Genomic DNA, 13,134 nt, shown 5'->3' with positions numbered 1-13,134 from the left:
ATTCCAGCCGGCTGAGGAGGGAAGGGTGGCTTGGAAGTGCTGCTTTTCCCAGGTCAGTCAGCAGCACGGGGAGGGAGGGAGGGAGGGAGGGAGGGAGGGAGGAAGCCTGGAATAATTTCAGCAGGGCTGCCATTCCATGTGAAATCAGAGCCTGAAAGGAAGTCAGTCAATTTAAAGCCGCTCCTGAAGGGGAATAATTAAACACTCCAAAGATGTGGGAGAATTTTAAGCAGTCAGCAAGGATTTAAAGACAACATATCATTCCTAGCAGGAATAATAATAATAAAAAAGAGGGAATGTAGGCAGGCAGGGACTGGGGCTGACTGAAGGCAGCCTCGGTCAGTCAGAGCAGCCTCACCTGGGCAGCTGGAGGGATGGAAGAGCTGCAGGAAGGCTGGGGGACATGGGCTGCCCCAAAACCAGCGGGGAGAACCTGAGAAGGGTGGGAAAGTGCCTGGAATAGGGAAATGTAAGTGTGAGTCTGGAAAGGGGTGGAGGGAAAGGGAAACGGGAGAGGAAAAGAAAGGGAAGGGAAAAGGGAAGGGAAAAGGGAAGGGAAAAGGGAAGGGAAAAGGGAAGGGAAAAGGGAAAGGAAAAGGGAAGGGAAAAGGGAAGGGAAAAGGGAAGGGAAGGGAAGGGAAGGGAAGGGAAGGGAAGGGAAGGGAAGGGAAGGGAAGGGAAGGGAAGGGAAGGGAAGGGAAGGGAAGGGAAGGGAAGGGAAGGGAAGGGAAGGGAAGGGATCCAGGGGAATTGGTGCCTGATGCTGCAGGTGTGCCTGTGGCAGGCCTTGGTGACACAGGAAGCCCCAGGATCTCTGCAGGACCCTCTCCTGCCAGGATATTCCACAGAGGAGGCAGGAAAAACTCAGTGGGGAAGCAGAGCAAGGAGGTTTCCAAGCCTAGGAAAGCACTGGAGAGTGCTGAGTGCAGCAGACTACAAAGGGAATTTCAGATCTATCCTAGGCTCCCAATGAGAAAAGCACCAAAGCTCCTCATTTCTGGGTCTCCTGGATCAAGGGGAAAAGAAATCTCTGAGTACAGAGTGGAGGCACCACGAAAGTGCCACACCATAAAGATTTTTATTGTCACAGAATCCCAGACTGAGCTGGGGTGGAAAACACCTTAAAGATCATCTAATTCACCCCTGCCATGGCAGGGATACCTCCCACTGTCCCAGGCTGCTCCCAGCCCCAGGGTCCAGCCTGGCCTTGGGCACTGCCAGGGATCCAGGGGCAGCCCCAGCTGCTCTGGGCACCCTGTGCCAGGGCCTGCCCACCTCACAGAGGGAATTTCATCCCAATATCCCATCCCTCTCTTTAATTATCCCTTCCAGAGAACGAATCAGCCTGACCACATCATCAGGCACATCCCTGGAGCAGAGGAATTTTGCAGGGAAAGATGAGCCAAAGGTTCCTGTGGAAAGCAGAGTAAAACTGTCACCATCTCCTGCATGCCAAAGGATTTCCATGGACAGTATGGGTTAGAGGAAGGTGCCTCTGGGAGCATTACTCAGTGCAAGAGTCCCACCTCACAACTCCCGGGAAAGAGAGATCCAAGACTCCAGAGATATCCAAAGCCTCACCTCAGCTCCAGGCACCTGGAAAGAAGAACTCCCAGCAAACAAGATTTATGTGCACTGAGGAAATCAAAGCTCTGTGTAAGCTTTTTGCAAGGTAATTAATACATGTTGGCATTTGGGCACATCTGACACAGCACAGAATGTTCTGGACTCCAGGAGAATCCAAAGGGCTGAGTGGAATGACCAGGAAAGGAGCTCACCCTGCCCTGAGCTTCCCACCCCAACCAGGTGTTGACCTAAATAGAAATGAGGAAATGGCTGGAAATATCAAAGGTTTTGTGTTCAGGGAACTTCTGCTCTTTCCAAATCTCTCAGAGCACCACAGAACTGTTAAAATTGGCAAATAAGTGAGAATTCTTGGGAAAGGCATGAAGGAAAGGAGTGATGCAAATGTGCAGATGATGGAAACAAAGATCTGGTGGGAGGATGGGGGAAAGGAGCCTGAACTCTCAAAAAGTCCATGACTTTCCCTTCAGAGGGGTAAAAGCAATCTCTTGGAAGATCACACAGCCAAAAATAAACACATCAGACAGTTCTTGGTGATGGGGGATGAACACTGAGCAAGAGCTAAAAAAAATATCTCCAGGCATCCCCCATTTCCCAGTGCCTTCAGGATGAGCAGGAAAATGGGGGGAAAAGCAGCATTTTGTGGGCACTCTGAGGACACAGTGCAAGCCCCAGCAGCATTCCCTGATTCTCCAGGAGTTTGGAAGTTTCCTGTCGTGTTGCCACATCCTGGCCCCGCTGCTCTGGAGTCACATTCCAAGGTGGCCAAACCAAAGGTGGTGCCAGCCCCCACTGAGGCTGGGACACCACCAGGGGCAATGATTGGAATCACAGGGATCAAAAAGCTCAGCTCAGCTCCACCAGGAATGGACTCACTCAGGAGAGGAATAAAGAATTCCTATTGCTCCTGCCTCACCTCCCAGTGCAGGAATTTTTCATGGAAGGGGAATCACTGCAGGGCCCTTCATCCCTCAGCAATTCCATCCCAGCTCTGCTGCTGCTTTGGTGCTCCCTCCCAGCAGTTCCATGATTTGGAGCAGCCTGGGATGGTCAGGACATGGAGAAAATCCAACCTGAGGCTCCTCAACAGCCAGGATCCCTCTGCAGTTCTTGGGAACACACAGCTGAGCTGAAATAGCACCAAACATCCCCAGCAGCCCCAGGAGAAACGCTGAGAGGGTGTCCTGAGCTGATCTCAAGATTGTAGAATCAGAGTTTAGACTGGAGGGACCTCAAAGCTCATTCAGTGCCACCCCTGCCATGGCAGGGACACCTCCCACTGTCCCAGGTGCTCCAGCCCCAGTGTCCAGCCTGGCCTTGGGCACTGCCAGGGATCCAGGGGCAGCCCCAGCTGCTCTGGGCACCCTGTGCCAGGGCCTGCCCACCCTGCCAGGGAACAATTCCTCATTCCCAATACCCCATCCATCCCTGCCCTCTGGCAGTGGGAGCCATTCCCTGGGTCCTGTCCCTCCATCCCTTGGCAATTGTCTCTCTCCAGGTTTCCTGGGGCTCCTTCAGGCCCTGCAAGGCCACCCTGAGCTCAGCCCAAAGCTTCTCCTCTCCAGCTGAACATTGCCAGCTGTGCCAGCCTTTCCTCCCAGCAGAGCTGCTCCATCCCTCTGCTCATCCTGGAGCCTCCTCCAGCCTGGCTCCAGCAGCTCCAGCTCCTGCCTGTGCTGGGCCAGGGCTGGGGCAGCTCTGCAGGTGGGCTCTCACCTGAGCACAGGGGCAGAATCCCCCCTGCCCTGCTGTGGGATCAGCCGGGGGTTTGGGGGGTTCTGGGGCTGGTCCAGCTCTACCCACCAACCTCCCTAGGGCTCCCCAGCCTTTGGGGACTGTCTCCTCCCTTCCAGGGCCACAGCTGGCAGTGGAGTGCTTTGATTTCTGCAGGCACTGGGGCTCAGAAATGAGAAGTATTTTTGGCACTGTCCACGGCTGCTATTGCCACGCACTCCGCTCCAATTTTTGTTCCTGTCTCCCACTCCAGCACCATCCAAATGCTGGTGGAAGGGGGTTAATTTCTTAATTTAGGAATCATTAGTGAGAGAAATTGCACTGTGCAGCTGTCTCAGGTCTTTAGGAAAATGCCTGGAGCAGCTGCAGATTTGTGATTCGCCTTGACCAGCTCTGTTCTCATCCGTTTGACACCAACAGCAACAGTCATTTGGGGTCAATTAAATGTTTTCTTCTTTGTTTATCACCATAAGTCTTAATAATACATCTGGCAGCACGAGTCCATCTGAAGAGGAGGCCACCACATCCATAATGGATGGGAGCTTGCAAATCACAAACAAGTGGATAAACACCAAAAGGCCTCGTGTTCCCAGCTGAATTCCTCCTCTCCCCAGTGCTTTGCTCACTCACAGAGCCTCACAGCAGCTTTAGGTGCAAGGCTTGGCTTCTGTAATGATTTTAAACACGGTTTTTAATTGCTTTTCTGTGGCCCTGAGAAGCCAGCGCTGTCAGCACAGAATTGGGGGTGATTACACAGCAAAGCAGAGGCTGCTGCTGCTGCCTGTCCATCCCTGCCCCACAGCCTGCCAGGCAGGAGGGGCTGCTGCTGGAAATGTGGAATTCCTCGGGAGTGTCAGCAGGAGCTCATCCTGTGCTGCTGCTGCCATGGCCTGCAGCCAGCGCGGCTCTGCAGCAGCCTCTGCAATCTCTGCAGCCTGGGCTGCTGGAGCAGGGCTGGCATTTAACAACCCCACACTTGGCCTTCCCTCTGCACAGCTTGATCAGGATTTGGACGTTGTCTCCCTCAGCGTTCTCATTTGGGAGCTGGGGAAGTTCAGGCTGGATGAAAGTGCAGGAAAAGTGGCCAGGGATCGATGGCTCCACCTCTGCTTGGCAGGCAGGCAGCAGCAGAGCCTCAGGGCTCAATAGTGGGGCTGGTGTGGGTCAATATCTGCATCAGGAGTGGACAGAGCCAGCCTCAGCAGCTCTGGGGGCATCACGGGGTCGGGGGGGTGATGGACACAGCTCCATCCTGAGGGGCCTGGAGGAGCCTGAGGATGGGACTGACAGGAATTCAGCAGGGGCTGGGATATTCCTCATGCCTGGCTTCATTCCAGGCTGGGAATGAGGGGTGAAAACCAGCACAAAGTCATCCTGGTAATCCAAACCCCACCCTCCACAGGGGGAAACATGGACAGGGACAGTCCCCATCCCCTCAGCAGCTCTGGGGACACCATGGGAATAGAGGGTGATGGACACAGCTCTGCTCCTGGGGGACCTGGGGGAGCCTGAGGATGGGGCCGACAGCAATTCCACAGAGCTCAGTGAGAAGCAGGGACTGTCCTCACGCCCTGAACCACTCCAGGCTGACAAACCAACCCCAGCACCCTCATCCTAAATAATTCAAACCTTATCGTGCATGGGGGGAATGTGGCCAGGAGACTGCAGGGGTCCCCATCCCCTCTTGAGCTTTTGGGAAACCATGGGATTAGAGGGTGATGGACACAGCTCCTCTCCTGAGGGGCCTGGAGGAGCCTGAGCACAGGGTCAACAGGAATTCCATAAAAACTGTGGCTTGTCCTCATGCCTGGCTTCATTCCAGGCTGGGAATGACAGGCTGGTGGGGAAAACCAGCACAAAGCCATCCTGAATAATTCAAACTCCATCCTGTGCTGGGCACACAAGGATGGGATGGTCCCCATGCCCTCGCAGGTTTGGGGGCGTTATGGAATTAGAGGGTGATGAACGCAGCAAACAGGGGAGCTCCACTCCTCGGGGACCTGGGCACCTGAGGATGGGGCCAACAGCAAATCCACAAGAAGTTCCTGGCACCATTCCAGGCTGGGCACCACGCCCCAGCCCCCTCCAAAAGAATAATTCAAACCTCCTCCTGCATGGGGGGAGCCAGGCCAGGAGAGGGAAGGAATTCCCATTCCCAGTGCTGGGGAGGGTGGGGCGGTGTCACAATTTGGGCACCACAAGTTTTGGGTCCCTGAGTTCAAGGGTGACGTGGGAAAAGCAGGGATGAGACAACAGAGGCCACCAAGGTGCTCAGGGTCTGTGGATTCTAATCCAGAGTCCAAACACTTTTCTGTTCCATAACCTCTCCTTTCCATCGGGACGGGCCAGGGGACACAGCTCAGTGTGGCCACCAGTGGGTCAGGGGTGACCTAACTGTGTCCTTCACCTTCTGAAGGCCAAGCAGGGCCATGGAGACCTTCCCAGGCGGTCAGAGCAGCACTGGGCTAGACCTCAGGAGGTTCTGGGCTCCTCAGAGGAGCAGTGGGAATTCCCCCTGGAGCTTTCCAGGGCTTGGCTGGACAACAGCATGGCCTGATCTGCTCCAAGCACTCCATTTGACCAGGAACTCCTCAGCAGCACCTCCCCAACCCCTCAGTTCAGGTGGAAATTTCAGAGGTTTTCCATCATTATTGTGGGCACCCCTGAGGCCCCCCCTGCTCAACCATCATCCCAGCTTTCAAAACCCAGCCAGTTTCCCCTCCTAATCCTCACCTAAGTGTCCTCCAGCCAGCCTTTCTGCCAGAAATTGGGATCGTAATGTGCTGTAATCGCATAATTCCTGTCAGGAAGAGTAAACAGGGATGGCTGAGTGATTTCCAAACAACACATTAATGGCCAAAGTAGGGGAAAAAATCCTCCTGCTTCACTTCTCCTCCGATTTTTCTTGAGCCACTCTTTTGCTGTTCATATTTATTGTAGGTTTTCACCTCATTTTTAGGTTTATTTACCCCAAGCTAATGAATAACACGGTGAACATATGCTATAAACCACCATTAAGATGAAATTTGGGGAAAAGAAAATTACTTTAGTGGCAGAGCTGAGAGGATGTGTAACCACTAAATGCCCAGTGCTGATATTTGAAGGCTTCTTAGGAGAGGTCTCCTGGGATTTCTCGGTCAAATAAAATGAGGTATTTTGTAGGAATTCTCCTTTCAAAGTTAGATTCGTTTTTCTAATAGTCTGATGCAGATGCTGCTCAAAAAAAAAAAAAAAAAAAAAAAAGAGTCAACTATGGACTTTTTCCATCTTGAAGGCTTTGAATCTCATTTTTCCTGATTATCACAGCTGTTCCAGGCAGCAGGGTGAGCCTGCCAGCAGATGAGACCTTGTACACCCATTTTAGAGGGGGTTTGGGCCATCCTGCAGCAAACTCAAGCATGGAAATCTACAGATGTGGAAAACATTTGGGGAGAATTTCAACCAGCACGAGCACAAAAGTTGCTCCAAACTTGGGGTTTTCAGAGGAGCTGTGGGTGAGCTGGTGTCAGAGGGAAAGGCCCCAAGGAGGCTTTTCCAAAGCACATCTGTCCAATGTTATTCCATTTCTCATTAGGGACCTGGCTGCTGCCCCGTGGAGATGCTCATTAAACGGGCTGGTTTAGTGTGGAAGGAGCTGCAAACGTCTTGGAGGATGGGATTGGAGCCCAAAATAAGCCTGAAAAAGATTATTTGTTATTAAAATGACACCATCCAGTGGGATGAGGGGAGATCTCCTCCATGACTGCACTCACTCTGAAGGAAATGCTGGATAATGGGAGCACAGGCAGGAGCTGGAGCCCATTCCAGCAAACATCTGCTGACTTCCAAGAGACCTTGAGAACCTGGTGGTCATAAAGGGGAAAAAAACCCTTCAAGAAACAGGCAGGGAAAGCTAATCAGGCTCCTAAACCTGCCAGCTCCAGTGACAACGTTCCAAGCCAGGCCCAGAATTTTGTAGGAATACAAAACACCACGGGCACGAGGCGAGCCAGGAACAGCTGGAGCAGCAGAGCCACCAACATTAACTCCAGGATCAAAGGTGGAGCTGCCACAAACCCTTGGAAAGCAGCAGCAGGAGCTGCCAGGCACCTGCAGCCCCCGTGGCACGGCTGGGAACTCAATCATCCTGGCAGGAACAGCTTGGGGAGGGCATCCGGGCACGGCTCGGGCTTGTGGACATGGAACATTTGGATCCAAGGCCTGGAAGGAGCCCCCAGGCACAATTCCTGTGCCTCTCCTCAGCAGTGCAGCACATCTGAGCACTCACAGGCCTTTCCTGAGCCAGCCAAAGGCATTTCTTGCTTGGGGCAGTGAGGTCTGAGCTGGCCTCTGGATGAGTTTTAGGAAAAGTTATTCCCTGCTTTTCCTGCTGGGGAGGAGCAGCCACATCCCTGAGGCTCTGAAGGGCCAGCCTGCATTTGCCTGGTGAAGAGTGAATTTTGGTGGGATCTCAATTATTGATACCTTCCCTCGGCCTGAAATTGCTGCTCATGGTTCTGGAGCCACATCAGCCACGGACCAGCAGGAGCTCTTAAACAGAACTTCTCATTTTTACTGGGAGAGGAAGTCCCAAAAACCAGGATGTGATTGGGCTTTCCTTGGGATTGCAGGGAGCAAAGTTCAGGGAGCTCAATGTGTTTGACAGCTACAGAGGAGCCAAAGGGAGGAACATGTTCCTTGAAGTGACCAATGATTACCCCAAGGTTCAGAGTAGATGCCAGACTTGACTCCTGAGGTTTAGAGGAGATGCCAGATTTAACTCCTTGGGTTCAGAGGAGATGCCAGATTTAACTCCTTGGGTTCAGAGGAGATGCCAGATTTAACTCCTTGGGTTCAGAGGAGATGCCAGATTTAACTCCTTGGGTTTAAAGGAGATGCCAAATTTAACTCCTGAGGTTTAGAGGAGATGCAGATTTAACTCCTTAGGTTTAAAGGAGATGCCAGATTTAACTCCTTGGGTTTAAAGGAGATTCCAGATTTAACTCCTGAGGTTTAGAGGAGATGCAGATTTAACCCCTTGGGTTCAGAGGAGATGCCAGGCTGGTTTTGCTCACTGCCACCCCAAACCAAAGGCACTCTGCAGTGACTTTTGCCATGCCATGGTAAGAGAGAAGGCTAAAGCAGCTCATTCCAGGGAAAGCAGCTGACACCAGCCCAGAGGGGATCAGGGGTTCAGCCTGGGGAGCTCCAGGCTAGTCTCCAGGAAGGCAGGGACAGCACCATGAGCTTTCCAGGGGCCTCCACTGCAGCCCCTCCACCTGCTGAGCTGGCAGGACTTGAGGCTGTCCCTTGCCAGTCCTGATTCCACAATTCCAAACAATTCCAGTGTTTGGGAGCTGCTTCCTTCCCTGCCCCAGAACATACCGTGTTCCCAGCCCCCCTGCACTCCCTGCCCTGGTGTCCAGTGCTTCTGTCCTTCCCTGGGTGCCTTCCCCAGGCTTGCTGTGGCTCTGTTCATTGCAGCAGAGGGGGAACAAGGGCTGCAAGCCTTTCTGTGTTCTCAGAGCTGCCCTCAAACAGCCCCAGTCCCAGCCATCTCTGCAGCCTCTTTGTGTCCAGCTCTGATGGGTGCAGCACCAGCTGTTTGTGTTTCAAAGTTGATTTCTGCCAGTGTTGTTTCCTTGTCTTTTCCCCCAGCAATGCCATAAAAAGCTCTGGTTTCATTTTCTCCCTTTCATCCTGGCATTAGCTCTGCAAACAACTTCCTTGCTCCCTCCTCCTCCAAACTCTTTGTCTGGCAGCCTCGTCTGTCTGTGACCAGCATTTTGTTTTCTCTTGTCTCAGTTGCTGCTTTGTTTGTTCATTAAAGACACTCTGCTCTCTGCTGTGATCCCACAGCACTTTCTTGTTTGCCAGCAGGGTCCTAAACTTAATGACTGGGGAGTTTTTTCTGGAGCTGCACAGTAGACTCAGGGAAAGCATCCAGCACAAGAGGTGCTTGTACCTGGAGAGGCAGCCAGGAGAGCAGGGCTGGCTGTTCAGGCAGCTCTGAATGAGAAAGCAGTTTGGTTGTTTTACTCTCAATGATGTTAAAACAGTTTCTTTTCAGAGCTGCTGTCCCAGCTGCACTTCTTGCACCACTCCTCTGCTTTGCTCAAAACATCTTGTGCAGCTCTTGAATTGTGGAATGGCTTGGGCTGGAAGGGACCTCCAAGTTTGTCTGGTTCCACCCCCTGCCATGACAGGGACACCTTACACTGTCCCAGGCTGCTCCAACCCTCATCCAGCCTGGCCTTGGACAATTCCAGGGATCCAGGGGCAGGCACAGCTGCTCTGGGCAACCTCAGGGCATCCCCACCCTCCCAGGGAACAATTCCTTCCATATATCCAACCTAAAATCTGTCATTTGAGCCACTCCCTCTTGTCCTGTCCCTAAGTTCCTGATGATCTCTGTGCTCAGTGGTTTTCAGCCCCCAGAGATCTGGGCTGGAGGGCCCCAGGAGAGCTCAGTGCAATTCTGCTGCCAGCAGTGCCACCCCTCAGCCCTGGCACCTGAGGAAGGCTCCTGCAGCCCCTGCAGAGCCCAGGCCATGTCTTCTCCTCTCAGAGCAGCCTCTGGTGCCATCCCCAGCTGCCCCTGCCCAAGCAGGAGCTGCCCTAGGATGTAAACTGAGGTTTGGCTGCATGAGTGTGGGAATTGGATTTATAGAAAATGTAAAATTTGACAGAAGGCTCACATGGTGTGCATCTGTATGCAAAGCTTGGGATGAGAAATTCTGACTTAGAAATGCCATGGAGTAGGACAGACATTGCTGAGAGAGAAATGGAGCTGGAAACAGGTCCTAGAAAGGGCTAGAAACTTAGTCCAGCACATCAGGAGCTGTGTTAAAGCCTTTATAACTCAGTAAATCATTTGGGTTTGGTGTGGAATGTTGCCTCTGTGTTGTTTCATCCCCCTGGCTTTGCATGAAACCATCAGATGAATGAATTCTGGGCAGCTCTGGGAGATGCTCTGCTTATTCCTGCCTGGCCCTCTCCCTTTGAAAGCCCTGGAAGCCAGGCAGGCTCTGAGCAGCTCATTAGCACAGCCTGTGTGAGGAACCCCCAGATGGCCCCTTCAGGGAGGGAGCAGAGCAGCCAAAGTGCCCCTGGCTGCCCCTCTTGCACAGCCAGGTCAGAGATCAGGCCCTGGGGCTGCCAGGGCAGCACAGCCCAGCACAGAGGGTCCCTCCAGTTCACAGAGCTGCAAGTCCATCCCTTCTCATGTCCAGCAGCATTCCTGTGAAAAGGTTTCACAGCCTCTGAAAGGCCAAGGAGCCTCCTCAGCTCCTCATTTGCCCTGTGCTCCCTTCCCCAGGCCACTTTTCCCAGTTTCCAGCCCTCTCCAGGCATCTGCTCCCTCTGGCAAAGGCTGCTCCTGCTCCCCTGGCCTTGGGCCCACCCCCTGTGCTGTTCCCATCCCCAGCATGCCCTCCTCACCCTCCACCAAGGGGGCTGCCCACACCAGTGGTACTTCCATTCCATGGCTCCAAGTCAGGAACATCTCCTGAGCTCCTCTTGGTGAATCCCAACCCCCCATGGCCCCAGTCAGTGCCCTGGAATGCTCCTGACATCCACAACCACCCCAAATCCATCCTCCAGTGCTGGCTGTGCCTGTTTTGGTGGTTTCCCATTTCCAGCCCCACCCAAGAGCTGCAGGAGACCCCGAGCTGCCCTCGGGGTTCCCTCTCCACCCTGTATCAAGAGGTGCTCCCTGCCTCTCTCTCATATTGTTTTGCCCCAGCATCCTCCCAGTCCCATGGGAAAAGTCCCTCTTTTCCCAAACACCATCTTTCTGGAGCCCTCTTAGCCCACCAGCTGCTCCTCCTTCCTCCCCAGCCTAAACCCTGCCAGCTTCCAGCACGGTGGGGCAGGATCCTCAACAAGAAATTCCAGTTTCTCTCCCAGCCCTGCAAAGACTTCCAGCCCCATCCTTTTCCTTCCTCACCCCCCAGGCTGCAAGGAGCCCAATGAGGAGATCCCACAAATCCATTTCCCCAGCCAAGGAAGGTGGGAAATCACAGCAGGAGAGACAAGGGAATCCCCCTTGGCCCCTGGATGCTTTGGGAAAAGCACATTTAGGTGGAGGAGCCACGAGGGGCAGCCCCCCTGAGTCAGTCCCATGGCATAGCAGCGTGGATATTCAGAGAGAAACACCCTTTGAGGGGTGGGATCTCCAGGCCAGCCCTGAAGGAGCTTCAGGGAGCTCAGATTTTCTGGGAATGCTGGGAACTGCAGGAGCAAAGCTGCTCTGGATCCCACCTGCTCCAGGCTTGGAACAGGAGAATTATCCCAGCCAAAAACCACTGGCACAGCATCCCCCAAAACAACCTTCCCCAAAAATGGCTTTAATAGAACCCAAACTGCTGCTCCTAGGTAGGGCCTGGGAATTTCCAACCTTCTCCTCTCCCTGTCAGCTTTCTTCCCGTTCCAGCAGCTGTCCAGGATGGTTCAGTGCCATGGTGGCTGTCACCTGTCCCCTGGGGGTGCTCCTCACCCAGCCCTGGGCCCAGCAGGAGCAGGGCAGCAGCAGCTGAGCTCCCCCCTGGCCGGCAGCACGAGCAGGAGCCTCTGGCTGCTCGGCTCCTTTCCCTGGATATGTGCTGCTGGAATTTTAAACGGATTATGTAAGTGGCTCTCATTTAATCCAGCTGAACTCTCCTCTTTTCATGGCAGTGAGATCAAAGCAGCTGCTGGGAGATGAGCAGGGTGCAGCAGGGCTCTCCCCGAGCATCTGGCCTGCGGTGGGTGACAAGGAGGGGACACTTGCCAGGCCACCACACTTCACCAGCTGCTTTTGAAAACCCTCCACAGCAAAGCATAAGAGCTGCTGCCACTTTCTATGGATTCCTCGAGGCCTTCCCTTTGTTCCTCTGCATCCCAGAGATGCAGGACATGCCCATGGACGTGGAAGTTCCTCAAAGAGAGATCAGCTCTCTCTCTGTGTCTCTCTCCCTGCAATTTATAGAGTTTACCTTTTTCATTCCTTCTCCTGAAGGCTGACATTTAAAAATGTGTAATTGTGTTTATCCCTGGCAAGCTGTGAATGGCTCCCCGGGCTGGCCGTGCTTCCTGCACTGCTGGATAAATTACACTGACAAGCCCTTATTACAAAGGGAAAAATAAGTTAATGGAAAAGCAAAGCAGAAAGAGATGCATAAAAATCCCCGAGTGGCCGAGTCAGCAGAATTGCCCCCACGTGAGAGTCATTGCCAGGGTTTAATTAAACAGAGATCGATCGTGGGGCTGAGGAGGAGCAGGGGGGGAGCACGTGCAGGCCAGGAATTGGCACTTTTGGGCTGGATTTATTTTTTTGATAGCCAAGAGTTATTGATATTTCACTGAAGGCTGCCCTGGCAGCGTGGCTCGGGGAGGGAGAGGGGCTCCCAGGCTTCCTCCCTTCCTTGCATCTCCCCTGCATCCCAGGGATGGCTGGCAGGGAGCTGCATTGCCTGGCTGCCCCCTGGGAGGGTTTGGGTGCTGCAGGAAGGCTCTGGGAACTGCAGAGGCTGGAAATGCACCTGCCTGGAGGTGTGAGCAACAAATCTGCACAGCAGCACCAGGAAACAGGAATCACCTCCCCAGAAGAGCCCAGGGTGCTCTGGGAAAAGGCTCTTGTAGGTGGAGGAGTCACCCTGAGTCACTCCTGAGGGATGGTGTTGTGGATATTCCAGGAGAAATATTGACAGACACAATTTGAGGGGTGGGATCTCCAGGCCAGCACTGGAGGAGCTTCAGAGAGCTCAGATTTTTTGGGAATGTTGGGAACTGTAGGAACAAATCTGCTCTGGATCCTGCAATCCATCCCTGCTGATGGCTCCGAGGGGTTCCAGGGGC

At 53.5% G+C, this 13,134-nt stretch overlaps 1 long non-coding RNA gene across 1 annotated transcript; it reads left to right on the top strand.

Moving 5' to 3' along the window:
• Positions 1–216: 216 nt before the first annotated feature.
• On the top strand, positions 217–10,232 carry LOC108962238 (uncharacterized). The gene is made up of 3 exons (XR_001990745.3): positions 217–469; positions 1,333–1,672; positions 6,893–10,232. It is a non-coding gene; the product is annotated as an uncharacterized LOC108962238 (long non-coding RNA).
• The last annotated feature ends 2,902 nt before the right edge of the window (positions 10,233–13,134 follow it).

This window comes from Serinus canaria, chromosome 13, assembly GCF_022539315.1.
Source record: "Serinus canaria isolate serCan28SL12 chromosome 13, serCan2020, whole genome shotgun sequence".
Taxonomy (NCBI): domain Eukaryota; kingdom Metazoa; phylum Chordata; class Aves; order Passeriformes; family Fringillidae; genus Serinus; species Serinus canaria.
The sequence above is the reverse complement of the archived record's forward strand: the minus strand, read 5'-3'. Positions and strand labels throughout refer to the sequence as shown.